This window comes from Gadus morhua, chromosome 6 (genome assembly GCF_902167405.1).
Source record: "Gadus morhua chromosome 6, gadMor3.0, whole genome shotgun sequence".
Taxonomy (NCBI): Eukaryota; Metazoa; Chordata; class Actinopteri; order Gadiformes; family Gadidae; genus Gadus; species Gadus morhua.
Window position 1 is genome coordinate 21,118,226 of NC_044053.1, and position 5,000 is coordinate 21,123,225.

At 50.1% G+C, this 5,000-nt stretch overlaps 1 protein-coding gene across 10 annotated transcripts in view; it reads right to left on the bottom strand.

The window, feature by feature from the left end:
* Positions 1–5,000, bottom strand: part of rimbp2b (RIMS binding protein 2b) — an 81,882-nt gene that overhangs the window by 43,101 nt on the left and 33,781 nt on the right. For all 10 annotated transcript variants that reach the window (XR_003977053.1, XM_030357806.1, XM_030357810.1 and 7 more), the window contains one exon: positions 232–321. The gene's annotated coding sequence lies outside the window, so the exon portion shown is untranslated. The remainder of the gene's footprint in view (positions 1–231; positions 322–5,000) is intronic.

Sequence of the window (5,000 nt, forward strand, 5' to 3'; positions counted from 1 at the left end):
TACCTGTGATAAGGGCTATACAAATAAAGTTGAATTGAATTTAATTGAATTGAAGACGCATAACTCAATCAAGCAATTGAGATAGTGTTAGTTATAATGAAATACAAATAATAATGAAATAACCCTTTCATATCGCAGACCTTTTCCCCTGACATAAACCTACGAGGCATAAACGTAAACCTTTTGTCCACTTGGGCAAATTCAAAAAAACAACGAAACACTCCTTCTTACCTTGTCATACTCGGAACCCTTCTTGCTGCTGTGGAACAACTGGAGACTCAGGTGGGCCTTCTCCTGGAGCACATCTTGATACTCATTCTCCTGGGGGCAGAGGGGGGAGACGCAGACCGGGTCACGTCGTTAGAGCCACGCCAGATTTACATGATTAGGTCCGAGCCAACAACTCCACTTAGTGTGTTGTTAGCAGTGACAGACCCTGCATTATTTATCCAGGAAGGGACCGAAGGGGGGTAAGGTCCTCTCCTCTGCCCCAGAAAGAGGCACCGGAGGCAGGGTAGGGGAATGTGTGTGTGTGTGTGTGTGTGTGTGTGTGCACTTGGGGATGAGCTGCCATTTTATCAGCGCCAGGCAAAACAGCGAGCAGGAATAGTGCAGATAATAACAATCCTGGCACATCGTGCCATGGATGCGCACGCGTTTGATGTCAGTGGCGCTTAAATGTAGAATTTATTTGCGCTGGTGTTGTAACTAGGCGTAAATTGGATTTTCATTGATGTACTCTCAAAACACACACAGACACACGCGCGCACACAGACACACACACACTGAGACATGTAGAAACAGATACGCAAATAAACAAACAACCACACACACATAAATCCATGACTGAACACACACGGGTTCCTCCATGCACATCATTTTTCCCGCCAAGTGTGCCAGTGAGAGATTAAAAACAGCCCTTCGTCGGAGACGAGAAAACCTAATTACATTCAATCAACAGCCGAGAGGCGCGCCACTGACGCCGTTTGCAATGTCAAATGAAGATTCTCTCTCCCTCTCCATCTCTCCCTCTCCCTCCCTCCTTCACTCTATCCTGCTTTTCCCAATGCTGGGCACTTTACATGAGCTGCAGCTATGAGTGTAAGCCAAGTGCTGGCTGCCCATGCATTGATTTACAGTAAGTATAGTTTTTAACAAAATGGCGAGTGACTCCAGGAAGGTCTGACATATCTTTGGGCTGATCTTCAACGTTATGGCTGTCTGATGCGATCATCTCCAAAGTTGCCATAAAAACGACATCTATAAATCTCTTTTTACACATTTACCTTAATGTCCAATCTTAAAAGAAGTTATCCGTGGTTGTAAAGCATTGCAAGGCTTCTAAGCGTGCAACACACCAGACGGGCCGTGGCGTGCAGCAGCGTGCAGAAAAGGACAACACACATAGGAAGATTAGATTTGATTCGATTCTAGGCCTGGCTCTGGATTTGATATAATGGATGGCAGTGGATGGTGCCGAATGGCATGACAAAGGTTTGGATCAATGCTGGAAGTTCGAGCACGGCACCATTGGATGATGTGTGTATGGAGCGTTGCTTTTATACCAGGCTGTCAAGCTAACACTGAATGGAGAAATGAGTGAACCAGTATATCAGTAAATCATGCTTCCATGCTACACAACTGCCTTTCTCTGCAGAGATTTGCCGCAGGCAAATAGGTCTAAAAAAGAGAGCCAAGAATGCTGCCTTTTTCTTAATTCACACTCAAACAGAAAGCACTTTTGTTTGGGTCTGACCTGCATCAATCGCTGCCATTAATTGTTATATTTCCAATACTTTGTTTTATCTGAAGTCTCACTTCTGTTGATTGTCACATTAAGTGCTGGAGCGAGTTGCCCAAGCCTTCAAGACATTCATCCTTAAGAATGAGCACCAAACTATAGAGGAAAGCTAATCATTGTAAACAGAGTTATAGGTATTAAATACTAGATTTTCAAGATGCTATTTACGGTACAACTTAATGATTGCTATTAGTCATATAACTGAGTTTACCAAAGCCATGTGAAGGGAACATGAGGGGAACACATACTTCTATGGATTTGATTGCCCATCAAACTAGTACCGCTGGTCGCAGACAGCAGAACATGTTGTCACCCCAAAGCATATTTTCATGGGTGTTGTAGTTCAATAGAGGAGCAGTGTCTGGCACCCGTGCACAGCATGCACCATCGATTTGTGAAATGATTCAGCCCTCAAAGTATCCCGTTATCCCAATCATACCCAAGAACCACCATTGTGTTCATCGTAGCGTCAACATCACCGACCAGTGTGTGTGGAGCACAGACGCTACGTTCAACCAGGAGCAGCAACACAAACAAACCCTGCAGAATCCCTCACTGCCGACTCCAGGAGACATGGAGTGTGAGTGCTTTACAGACAGTACGAGGAGGTGGAGAAGGCACGCTGCGCAGTGTGTGAGCTCATTAGGATCTCCGGGAGCTGCTCTCCGGGTGTTGGAGAGTCCACATGGAGGCGGGCGTCCTGGTCTCCGTGCGGCCCCACTGTTTGCCCTGCAGTTTCTGATTAGAGCCCATTTCACACACAAGAGCAAGGCAAACAGTTCCTCATAAGGACTGTTGTCTCCTGACTCCCCGCCTCTCCGCTCTCACCACACATTGCTACAGATAAACCGGAGGGGAATGAGAACGCAGGCCAATATATTTGATGGTCGATCCCAAAGCCAATATAGGCTCTAAGCCGCCTCGTCTTCTGCTGTGCCTTGTGTCGTTTCCTCGTATTGTTTCTCTTGTATTCATCTGAAGTCTCCGTTTTCAGTTTATATTTTTTTTGTGGGTCAATAAGTCCATCTAAAAACGTTTTAATAAAAAGGTTGCCAATCCTGCACTTTGAATTCCTGTGTACGCACGAAACACAAAAAACACATGCTGTTTTGTTTCAAATGCACAAAAATGTATAGCAAAAACAAATCAAGGGCGGTTTTCCACCTCAGAACGCGAGGCTCTGTCGGATGGTTTCTGCACATACGGAGCGTCCCCTGAACACAGGGCCCACTTGAAAAGGTGGGACCCCGGCAGCAGGCACCGGAGGCGCGCTCTTAATGAAAGCTTGCAGGTAATGTGCCTTTGATGAGCCCGCCGGCAGACACCTCGCACATCTGGACAGGCCGCTGAGCGCGACCATGCAACACGCCCGGGATCAACGCAGGCGCACGACAGAAGGCGTGCCGCTCGTCGTCTGCCGATGCCCATCGCCATGGTAACACCCCTTGGAAGGCAGTGACACGGTTGCAGTTGACGCGACCGGTTTACTGAGACGATGTCGGCGCCAGATGGCCTCGCGCGGGTGTTTACCGTCACTCGCGACGGGAAGCCATGTGAATACACAAGGAGGCTACGTCCGCCGGGGATCTGGGCTCGCAGGGAGGGAGCCGTATCGAAGGCGTCCGTGTAACGTCTCCGTCAGACATTAAACATGCATCTCTCATACGAGCTGTTACCTAAACGCAGGGCGCCGCTATCCCATAGTGATGTACCGTCCCACGGGGGAGGGAGCTTTGGGAGACCGTTAGACACACATGCTTTGACGCTACGCTCCCTGAAGCTTTGCGGTTTATTTTTACCTGAGACACATACATAGGGGGAGCGAGAGAGAGGGAGGGGGGAGGGAGGGGAGAAAGACAGGGGAGAGAGAAAGGAGAGTTCAAGAGGGAAAAGACAAGCCGAGACGGTGAGAGAGGCAGACAGATGAAGAGAGCGAGCCAGGCGAGAGGAGAACAGAAAAGGGAGAGTATATATATAAAGAGAGGGGGGGGGGAAAAAGCCCTCTCAGGCTGCGAGCGACCTGACGGCCCGTCAACCAAGTGTCTCCGCGCGTCGCTGTGTGTCAGCGTTGGCGTTGACACAGCGTGTGCGTGCGCCGCTGTCGCCCCGCGTGTGTACGTGTGTGTCTGTGTGCGGTACACAGATAAGAGGGCTGACTGCGGTCCAGCGAGACCGGCTCAACGATTCAGCGCGCCATTCCATGGCGCCGTGTCCCCCGGGCCGCGCTCCTCCCCGGTCCAACGGAGGGCTGACAATAGCAGCAGAGTGGTACTAGCGCCGTGGGCGGGGGGGCTGAGGACGGCTCTAATGGAGTTTATTTTGGGGGCAGAGGAGCACACACACAAAGAGAACTCGTCTGAGGGGAGGGGGAGCCAGTGAAAGGTCCAGGAGCAATGCAGAGCCTCTGGAAGAACTGCCGGACCAAGCAGTCCTCACATGACATGTCCTCACAAACCACGAATAAAACGGATCCATTCATGAGGTTTTACAGCAGATGAAGATGGTAGTATTGGTCATCATCCTCATCACTTTGGTTAGGAGTCGTAGTAGTTATCGTGATAGTGATGCAGTAGTGGAATATTGTTGCCACCCTCCATGCTGTATTTTCCATACCGAAGCAAGGCGTGAAATCATCTCTTATGTAACTGATCAAAGCAGGCTGATAGCCTGAGGGGATCTCTATGGGGCAGAGTGGGGTGTATGTGAGAGGGGGGAGGGGGGGGTTCCTCCATTCATCACAGCGTGAGACTGAGTGATTACTCACTAGTGGGCGCCCCCGCCACTGCCGTGCATAAGCAGCAGCTTATGAGTGTGAGTGTGAGTGTGAGTGTGTGTGTGTGTGTGTGTGTGTGTGTGTGTGTGTGTGTGTGTGTGTGTGTGCGTGTGCGTGTGCGTGTGCGTGTGCGTGTGTGTGTGTGTGTGTGTGTGTGTATGTGTGTGTGTGCGTGGGTGTTCTTGTTGTTTATACCAAGACTTTGCAGCTACTACGGCTCTGCCACTCCAGATCACCGACTGCATGATTACTTTGTAGCCTGAGCCCTACTACTACCGGGTTCTTCAGGGAGGAAACACGCTGGACCGTCCAGCACAACCGGGGACCGGGCGTGAGTCCGCCCCTTCCAGCTCCTGGATTATGGCCCGGTCTTTGTGCCGCCTCCCACCAGGAGTTCTGCCATAGCATTGGTGGACCACTGGATCC